This window comes from Triticum aestivum, chromosome 4A (assembly GCF_018294505.1).
Source record: "Triticum aestivum cultivar Chinese Spring chromosome 4A, IWGSC CS RefSeq v2.1, whole genome shotgun sequence".
Classification (NCBI taxonomy): domain Eukaryota; kingdom Viridiplantae; phylum Streptophyta; class Magnoliopsida; order Poales; family Poaceae; genus Triticum; species Triticum aestivum.
In genome coordinates, this window is record NC_057803.1 from 197,089,408 (window position 1) to 197,100,766 (window position 11,359).

An 11,359-nucleotide genomic window follows, 5' to 3' on the forward strand; every position below is an offset into this window, starting at 1 on the left:
TATGTTGTTATGCAGTTTGAAGAATATGTAGGAACCAATATGAGCATCCAGGTTCTGCTATTGGTTATTGACTGGAGATGAGTCTCAGTTATGTCTACATAGTTCTCGAACCCGTAGGGTCCACACACTTAACATTCTATGACGATTTGTATTATGAGTTATGTGATTTGATGACCGAAGTTTGTTCGGAGTCCTGGACTAGATCGGGGACATGACGAGGAGTCTCAAAATGGTCGAGACATAAAGTTCGATATATTGGAAGGCTATATTCGGACATCGGAAAGGTTCCAAGTGATTCAGGTATTTTTAAGAGTATCAGAGAGTTACGGGAATTCATATTGGGCCTTAATGGGCCATATGGGAAAGGAGAGAAAGGCCTCAAGGGTGGTCGCGCCCCTTTCCCATGGACTGGTCCGAATTGGACTAGCAAAAGGGGGCGCCCCCTTCCTTCCTTCTCCTTCTCCCTTCCCTTTTTCCTATTCCATGTTGGAGGTGGAATCCTACTAGGACTAAGGAGTCCTAGTAGGACTCCACACTTTGGGCGCACCCTATGAGGGTCGGCCTCCTCCTCCCTCCATCCTTTATATATGTGGCCAGGGGGCACCCCATAGACACACAAGTTGATTGTTTCCAGCCGTGTGCGGTGCCCCCCTCCACCATAATCCACCTTGGTCATATCGTAGCGGTGCTTAGGCGAAGCCCTATTCCGTTAGCATCATTATCAGCATCATCACGCCATCGTTCTCACGAAGCTCTCCCTTGACACTCTGCTGGATCGTGAGTTCGTGGGACGTCACCAAGCTGAACGTGTATAGATCACGGAGGTGCCGTACTTTCGGTACTAGGATCGGTCGATCATGAAGATGTACAACTACATCAACCGCATTGTCATAACGCTTCCGCTTACGGTCTATGAGGGTACGTAGACAACACTCTCCCCCCTCGTTGCTATGCATCACCATGATCTCGCGTGTGCGTATGATTTTTTTGAAATTACTGCGTTCCCCAACAGGAAAATCCTCCACAAAAGGATCCTGTGGTCCGTGAACACTTAGATGTGAAAGCTCAAGCTCTGGTGGTAGAAGAGGACCACGTGCAGGAACGTAATCACCAACTGTAGGCCAAGCAACACTAGGGGCGCATCACAGTCCTAGCAGGGTGGATCACAATTAGTGGAAGTTACATAGATATGACAAAAGGAAGCAGGTGCATCAGGGCATCGTAAGTCCGCACGCGAGTGCAGAACAACTCATAGCGAAGAGCTCGTGTAGCACGATCCAGACCATCATGATGTTGGACGAAAATATGTGGTTCAAAAGGCTTGCGCAATATAGAGGAGTATGAATCAGAGTAGTATCTTGACTCACCCTCACAGGAAACAATCGAATGTGTCTGAAAGAGGAATCATCCAACTCTCGGTACTTTCCACCAATATGAGTTAGACAAGCATAGACAACATCATGGACTGCCATGCCAATGGTCGCTACAACACCATAAGCGATGTGTGTAATACCCCAGTGTCATGCTATAGTGACCTCACACTAATGGTGCCATGTCATCATGTTTAACTAAGCCAAATTGCCACTTGATAAAAATCAAAGCCATTTTCAAATTTTAAATAAAGTCAAATAAATTATTTCTTTAAACAGTAAAACTAAAATGTTCACAATATTTTATAAATTCCCATGATCATTGTCAAGTTCAACCCACCATTATTTGGAACTCTAAAAATGCCCCTAGCTATTTTTGAAATGACCCAATAGCACTTACCCAACACTTATAAATTCAAAACAAAAATCAAATGAATTCAAATAAATGCCAAAATTTTTGTGGAAGCACTAAAGAATGCCTAGTATTTGTTTTGACAAGTTTCATATTTTACAAAGTACATTTGGTTCCTCAACTTAACACAAAACAGAATGAAAAACAAAACATAAAAGTATAAAGGAAAAGGGGTAAGGGAATATACCTACTCTACCCCTGGGCCTCGGGTGAACAGGCATGGCCCAGCCGGCCCGGCCTGCCTCCCCACTCGTCGTCTTCCCCCCTATTCACCAAGGCGTGGTGGCCGCTGTGTGTGCGTCCATGCCATGGATTGGCCACGTGCCGGCCATCGAGCACTCCGCGGCAGCTTACAAGCCCCCACGACCCCGCCTTGTCGAACCCTAGCCCCCATCCCTCTCCTCACTCATTCTCTCTCTTGATCCAATCGACAACCAACACTGCCGTCGCCACAGACTGCCTCACCACCATGTCCATCGGCCACCTCAAGCTGCCCTGCCATGTCCGGGAGGTCCGCCTCGCTTTGCTTCATCAACTACGAGCAAGCTTTCGACCGAAGCCGCACCGCTTCATCGCCATCACCGCCTCTGCCCGACCACCACCACCCTTGATTCACGCGACACAGAGAACCCGTCCTCCCGAATCAACTGCGAGCACTGTTATGAGCCACGCCTCCCCTCTCCCTCCCCCGAGCTCGGTCCGGAGCTCTAGCATGCGCTCCACCATAGCCATGCTCTGGCCAAAGTTTCACTGCTGCCTCGTACCCTCTGGTGCTGCTATAGACAGCCTCGCCTCGAACTGCTGCCGCTGTCATGCTCATGGAGCCCATAGGATGTCGTCCAACTTCTCTGGTCGTCAGATTCATGGTCACAGGCTCGATTCCGTCGAGCGCCTCCAGCCACCACAGCTCAGACCTCACCGTTGATGTCGTTTTCAGCGGCTCTTACCCACGTAGGCACCACCAATCAACGCTGCTCCTCCTCCGCGTCACGTGGGCACCAACCACAGCTTGAATGATCGCCGACGATGAGCGCTTGGTCTTCGCCGGTGCGCAATGCCATTGTCGCCGTAGCTGTCGCTTGAGCCACCCACTGCACACGCTAGTAGTTCGGTTCGCTTCCACGCCCTTCCCGCATCGCGCGGGGCCTCTTGGTCGACCAAACGGTCGCTAGAGGGAGCCACCTAATGGCTCAGGTCCACGTCAGTATTTTCTCGAAGAGGAAGGGATGATGCAACACAACTAAGGTAGGTATTTCCATCAGTGATGAAACCAAGGTTATCGAACTTGTAGGAGAACCAAGCAACACTATGTAAATGGTACCTGCACACAAAGAACAAATACTTGCAACCCAACGCGTATGAGGGGTTGTCAATCCCTCTCGGGTAAAAAGTATATTGGTTTGAGGTAGACTAGATAATAGATCTCACAGAAACGCAAAATAAAATAAATAACAAAAAATACAACAAGATATTTTTGGCTTTTTGGAACAATAGATCTGAAAGCAAAATCAAATAAAAATAGATCTCGAAGCAAATATGATAAAGAATAGACCGGGGCCGTAGATTTCACTAGTGGCTTCTCCCGAGAAAAATAGAACTTCAAATAATTATGACGATATCCAGGCAATGATCATTATATTGACATCACGCCCAAGATTAGTAATCCGACTCCTGCTTGCATCTACTACTATTACTCCACATATCGACCACTATCCAGCATGCATCTAGTGTATTAATTTCATGGACAAACAGAGTAATGCAATAAGAACGATGACATGATGTAGACAAGATCTATTCATGTAGGAATAGAGCCCATCTTGTTATCCTTAATGGAAACGATCGATACATGTCTTGCTGCCCCTTCTGTCACTGGGAAAGAACACCGCACCACCGAACCCATCACAAAGCAACTCTTCCCATGGCAAGAAGAATCGATCTAGTCGACCTAACTAAACCAAAGATTCGAAGAAGAAATACGAGGCTATAAGTAATCATGCTTATAAGAGATCAAGACTCAAATAACTTTCATGGATAAAATAGATCTGATCATAAACTCAAAGTTCATCGGATCCCAACAAACATACCGCAAAACGAGTTACATCAAATAGATCCCAAATGATAAGAAAATATGATTAATCCGAATATGACATCCACATACCTATCACATGTCTCTAACATTACAAACATGGAACCTTCCCCTCCAGATCGTATGTCTGATAAAGGACTGGAGCCGGGAAAATATTGCCGGATATTTTCCCGCTACACCTATAACACTTAACTTTGTTAGGTCAGCCCTAACATAGCCTACTTTCGTGTCATGCTTTCTATTGCATTTGTATGTCTGTTATTTATTGTTTCTCCCCGTTCTTCTTCGGTAGACACTGGGACCGATGTTGATCTAGTGATCAACTACTTCAACATCGAGGGTCCGAGTCTGTCAACAGGGCTTCCATGCAAGGAAACCGCCCTCGATCATTTCTATATCGCCCATTCCATTCTCTCTCATGCTTGCATTAGATTTTGCTACTGTAATTGATTGCTCCTATTCTGATGTATAGCCTGCTTTTGTAACCTGCTATTGTACCTTACCTGCTTATCCTATATGCTTAGTATATGTTGGTTAGCAATCCACCAGTGACCCCTCACCTTATCCATGTTGCCCCTGCGTTACGATTGATGACTCGATCAACGTGATCGACGTCTAGAGCCCGACACATCACCTCAACCCTAGTTGTACGACTCTGAAGAGCTACTATTAAGTGTCGAGTGTGATACTTCATATAACACTTCTGATGAGATCTTTGTAGTTAGTTAATCGGTCGTAGTATACAGAGGGTGATTCCTCCTTCACCACTCCCGATAATGACTCTGTCGTGCAACCCCTCAAGTGTGAACCCTCGAGGGTGATTCCTCCAAGTTCACCTTGATGGTTACATCCAGTGGAATCCATCGAGGGTGATTCCTCAGATTCCCCATTGGTGTTACGGACACACGGCTACTTTGACTTTACCCCAGAACCATGTTAAAGACGGGTCGGCCCTGAGGGGTACCTGGAAGAGTTACTATTTCCGCAGGACTGGAGGGACAGGCGGTACCACCCCAGTCGAGGTGGACTCGAGTTCCCGATAGTCTCTTGTGAGTCGGGTTAACCGTGAGGCACTGGTACAGCAAGGTGCGATACAAATGGTTTTTAACCCCTTTCCGCGATGGTGTTCTGAACCATCACCAAGTGAGTAACTATGATAGGGGGGTCCTTCCCACATGACCTAGAAACTGTCCGGGATAGGCCCTCCTAGTACACACGCTCTACAAAATGAGGTCGTGTGCGACGGGCGAGCGATCAAATATGGTTATACGTACAATTGTTCTAAAAAATACAATTATACATGCCAAATTGTTTCCGGTCGTAAGTACATCCCACACAGTCAGTCCCGACTAAACATTTCCATTTGTATATACATTCCACATAGTTAATAGAAGGAATAAGTTTCCGTTCAGATGTATATCCCACACAGTTAATCTAAGAAGTACGTTTCTCTTCGTTTATACATCCCACATAGTCACTCCAAGGAAAATGTTTCCATTCGTAGGTACATCACTGATACGTCCATTTTGCATCATGTTTTCCTACTGTTATTTATGATGCTTTTATACATAATAATGCTTTTTGCAGTAATTCTAGTGCCTTTTTCTCTCATAATTTGCAAGGTACACACAAAGAGGGAGAATTCCGGCAGCTGGATATCTGGACCTGGAAAAGCTACGTCAGGCTACCTATTCTGCACAACTCCAAATAGGCTAAAACTTCACGGAGAATTTTTATGGAACATATGATGAATTAGAGCAAATAAGTTCCAGAGGAGGCCCACCAGGCGGGCACAACCCACCTGGGCGCGCTAGGGAGCCCAGGCATGCCCTGGTGGGTTGTGCTCAGCCAGGCCCACCTCAGGTGGCCATCTTCTAGTATATAAGTCATTTTGACCTAGGAAAAAAAATAAAGAGAGGACTTTCGGGATGAAGCGCCGCCATCTCGAGGAGAAACTTGGGCAGGAGCATTCCGCGGGGGCACTTCCCTCCCGGAGGGGGAAATCATCATCATCATCATCACCAACAACTCTCCCATCTTGGGGAGGGCAATCTCCATCAACATCTTCAACATCACCATCTCATCTCAAACCCTAGTTCATCTCTTGTGTTCAATCTTGTTACCGAAACTATAGAATGGTGCTTGTGGGTGACTAGTAGTGTTGATTACATCTTGTAGTTGATTACTATATGGTTTATTTGGTGGAAGATTATATGTTCAGATCGAATATGCTATTTAATACCCCTCTGTTCTTTAGCATGATTATCATTTGTTAGTAGTTACTGATACGTCTCCAACATATCTATAATTTATGAAGTATTCATGCCATGTTTACAATAGTTTTATATGATTTTGGTATGACTTGATTAGGACTAACTCGGACTGATGCTGTTTTCAGCAGAACTACCATGGTGTTGTTTTTGTGCAGAACTAAAAGTTCTCGGAATGCGCTGAAAATCAACGGAGATTTTTAATGGAAAATATAAAAAATATTAGAACAAAGACTTATCGGAGGGGATTCCCGTGGGCCCCACGAGGGTGTTGGGCGCGCCCCTGTGCCACGTGGACTCTCCGTGGGGCCCACTAACTTGTTCTCGGCGCCAACCTCTCCTATAAATCCCCAAACCTCCAGAAAATAACCTAGATCAGAAGTTTCGCCGCCGCAAGCCTCTGTAGCCATGAGAAATCAATTTAGGCCCTCTCTGGCACCCTACTGGAGGGGGCCATCATCACCGGAGGCTATGGAGGAGGATCCCGGAGGGGACTTCATCACCATGAAGACCAAGTACCAGAGGGAGAACCTCTCCCCATCAAGGGGGAGGCGATGGAGGAGGAAGCACAAGGAGAGAACCTCTCCTTCTCTCTCTTGGTGGCGCCGGAGTGCCATCTGGAGGGGAATCATCGCCACAGTGATCGTCTTCATCAACATCACCATCCTCATCTCTTTTATGTGGTCCACTCTCCCGCAACCTGCTATAATCCCTAGTTGAATGTGCTTTATGCCACATATTATGATCCAATTATGTATTGACATCCTATGATGTTTTGAGTAGATATCCTTTGTCTTTGGGTTGATTGATGATCTGTATTGGTATGAGTTGTTTGTTTCATTTTGGTGTTGTACTATTGTGCCCTCCGTATCGCGCAAGCGGAAGGGATTCCCGCTGTAGGGTGTTGCAATACGTTCATGATTCTCTTATAGTGGGTTGCTTGAGTGACAGAAGCATAAACCCCAGTAAGGGGGTTGTTGCGTATGGGATAAAGGGGACTTGATATGTTAATGATATGGCGCTGGAGGAGGAAGCACAAGGAAAGAACCTCTCCTCCTCTCTCTTGGTGGCGCCGGAGTGCCATCTGGAGGGGAATCATCGCCACAGTGATCGTCTTCATCAACATCACCATCCTCATCTCTTTTATGCGGTCCGCTCTCCCGCACCCCGCTGTAATCCCTACATGAACATGGTGCTTTATGCCACATATTATGATCCAATGATGTGTTGCCATCCTATGATGTTTTGAGTAGATATCCTTTGTCTTCGGGTTGATTGATGATCTAGATTGGAATGAGTTGTATGTTTTATTTTGGTGCTGTCCTATTATGCCTTCCATGTTGCGCAAGCGTGAGGGATTCCTGTTGCAGGGTGTTGTAATACATTCAAGATTCGCTTATAGTGGGTTGCTTCAGTGACAGAAGCATAAACCCAAGTAAGGGGGTTGTTGTGTATGGGATAAAGGGGACTTGATATGTTAATGCTATGGTTGGGTTTTACCTTAATGATCTTTAGTAGTTGCGGATGCTTGCTAGAGTTCCAATACTCGCTATTTATAATATTTAGTAATATATTCTAACTTTATGATAACAACCCCTACTTTTATATTTTATCTCTCTGATACCATGCAAAGTTATCCTCTTCATACCCACAACGTAGTTTTATTTCTCGTTTCTAGTTGGAAGCAAACGTTCGGTGTACGTAGAGTCGTATCAGTGGCAGATAGGACTTGAGAGAATATTGATCTTACCTTTAGCTCCTTGTGGGTTCGACACTCCATACTAATCACTTCCACCATTGGGAATTGCTACGATGATTCCCTGCACTTGGGGATTATCAGTTACTTTTGTTCATGAGGTCATGGGATAAATAATGTTGCAAGTAATCATGTGAACTTGATATGTGTTTGATAGTTCGATAGTATGTATGTTCACTACAAAAAAAAGAAACATCCGTGACATTTTGGGCCGAACGAAATTTTTTCATGTCATACTTATGACACTTCTATGACGATAATTGTGACAAAACCCGGTATCATCATAGATGTGGTGGGGTCCTACTTCTATGACAAAAAATGGGCTTATCATCCTAGGCGGGTCGGAGACCTCAGCTGCATGACATTCTTTGGGCCGTCCATGATGGGAAAAACCATTGTAGAAGCCAGGGCGCGGAAAATATCGGGGAGTCCCCAGTTACGGTGGGTGGTCGGGGCCGAGCGATGCGCGTTTCTCTCGTATGTACACGCGTGTGTGTGAGGCATTGGGCTCTAACTGAACCCAAGCGAGGCGTTGGTCTGTAACTGAACCCGAGCGATTGCACTGCAGGCTACACGTTACTGAACCTGAGCAATCGATCGATGGCTGTTAACTGAACCTGATCGAGCGATTCCTTCGCTACTGCTGCTAACTGAAGCCGATTGATGCTTCCTCTGGATGAACAGTGAGCGTTGCAGGAGGGGTGGGGGGTTTGGATGAACAGTTCCCTATGGGGGTGGATGAACATGACCCCATGGTGTTGCCTTTGGATGAACAGTATGATAACCCACAAGTATAGGGGATCGCAACAGTTTTCGAGGGTAGAGTATTCAACCCAAATTTATTGATTCGACACAAGGGGAGCCAAAGAATATTGTCAAGTATTAGCAGCTGAGTTGTCAATTCAACCACACCTGGAAACTTAATATCTATAGCAAAGTGTTTAGTAGCAAAGTAATATGATAGTAGTGATAACGGTAACAAAAGGTAACCGTAGTAAAAGTAATGTTTTTGGTATTTTGTAGTGATGATAGCAATAGCAACGGAAAAGTAAATAAGCGGAGAACAATATACGAAAAGCTCGTAGGCAATGGATCGGTGATAGAGAATTATGCCGGATGCGGTTCATCATGTAACAGTCATAACCTAGGGTGACACAGAACTAGCTCCAGATCATTGATATAATGTAGGCATGTATTCCAAATATAGTCATACGTGCTTATGGAAAAGAACTTGCATGACATCTTTTGTCCTACCCTCCCGTGGCAGCGGGGTCCTTACGAAAACTAAGGGATATTAAGGCGTCCTTTTAATAGAGAACCAGAACAAAGCATTAACACATAGTGAATACATGAACTCCTCAAACTACGGTGATCACCGGTAAGTATCCCGATTATTGTCACCTCAGGGTTAACAGATCATAACACATAATAGGTGACTATAGACTTGCAAGATAGGCTCAAGAACACTCATTTATTGATGAAAACATAATAGGTTCAGATCTAAAATCATGGCACTCGGGCCCTAGTGACTAGCATTAATCATAGCAAAGTCATAGCAACATCAATCTCAGAACATAGTGGACACTAGGGATCAAACCCTAACAAAACTAACTCGATTACATGATAGATCCCATCCAACCCATCACCGTCCAGCAAGCCTACGATGGAATTACGCACGCACAGCGGTGAGCATCATGAAATTGGTGATGGAGGATGGTTGATGATGATGACGGCGACGGATTCCCCTCTCCGGAGCCCTGAACGGACTCCAGATCAGCCCTCCCGAGAGGTTTTAGGGCTTGGCGGCGGCTCCGTATCATAAAATGCGATGATTTCTTCTCTCTGATTTTTTTCTCCTCGAAACTCAATATATGGAGTTGGAGTTGGAGTCGAAGAGGCAACAGGGGTCCCACGAGGTAGGGGGCGCGCCCTACGGGGGCAGGCACACCCCCGCCCTCGTGGAGAGGTGGTGCCCCCCCTGGACTTCATCTTTTGCAGGTATTTTTCTAATTTTCTGAAAAGTGGCTCCGTGAAGTTTCAGGTCATTCCGAGAACGGTTGTTTCTGCACATAAATAACACCATGGTAATTCTGCTGAAAATAGCGTCAGTCCGGGTTAGTTCCATTCAAATCATGCAAGTTAGAGTCCAAAACAAGGGCAAAAGTGTTTGGAAAAGTAGATACGACGAAGACGTATCAACTCTCCCAAGCTTAAACCTTTGCTTGTCCTCAAGCAATTCTGTTGATAAACTGAAAGTGATAAAGAAAAACTTTTACAAACTCTGTTTTCTCTTGTTGTTGTAAATATGTAAAGCCAACATTCAAGTTTTCAGCAAAGATTATAACTAACCACATTCGCAATAACACATAGGTCTCAAGTTTACTCATATCAATAGCATAATCAACTAGCGAGCCATAATAATAAATCTCGGATGAAAACACTTTCTCAAAACAATCATAATATGATATAACAAGATGGTATCTTGCTAGCCCTTTCTGAGACCGCAAAACATAAATACAGAGCACCTTTAAAGACCAAGGACTGACTAGACATTGTAATTCATGGTAAAAGAGATCCAATAAAGTCATACTCAATGTAAACTAACAGTAATGAATGCAAATGACAGCGGTGCTCTCCAACTTGTGCTTTTTAATAAGAGGATGATGACTCAGCATAAAAGTAAATAGATAGGCCCTTCGTAGAGGGACGCAGGGATTTGTAGAGGTGCCAGAGCTCGGTTTTGAAACAGAGGTGAATAATGTTTTGAGCGGTATACTTTCATTGTCAACATAACAACCAAGACATGGCGATATCTTCCATGCTACACACATTATAGGCGGTTCCCAAACAGAATGGTAAAGTTTATACTCCCCCTTCCACCAACAAGCATCAGTCCATGGCTTGCTCGAAACAATGAGTGCCTCCAACTAACAAGAGTCCCAGGGGGAGTTTTGTTTGCAATTATTTTGATTTAGTTTGCATAAAGCATGGGACTGGGCATCCCGGTGACCAGCCATTTATCTCGTGAGTGAGGAGCGGAGTCCACTCCTCTTGAGAATAACCCGCCTAACATGGAAGGCACAGGCAGCCCTAGTTGATACATGAGCTATTCGAGCATACAAAACAGGATATTTATTTGAAAGTTTACAGTTTGGCACATACAAATTTACTTGGAACGGCAGGTAGATATAGTATATAGGTAGGTATAGTGGACTCATGTGGAATAAATTTGGGGTTTAAGGAGTTTGGATGCACAAGCAGTATTCCCGCTTAGTACAGGTGAAGGCTAGCAAAAGACTGGGAAGCGACTAGCTAGAGAGCGACAACAGTCATGAACATGCATTAAAATTAATCAACACTGAATGCAAGCATGAGTAGGATATAATCCACCATGAACATAAATATCATGAAGGCTATGTTGATTTTGTTTCAACTACATGCGTGAACATGCGCCAAGTCAAGTCA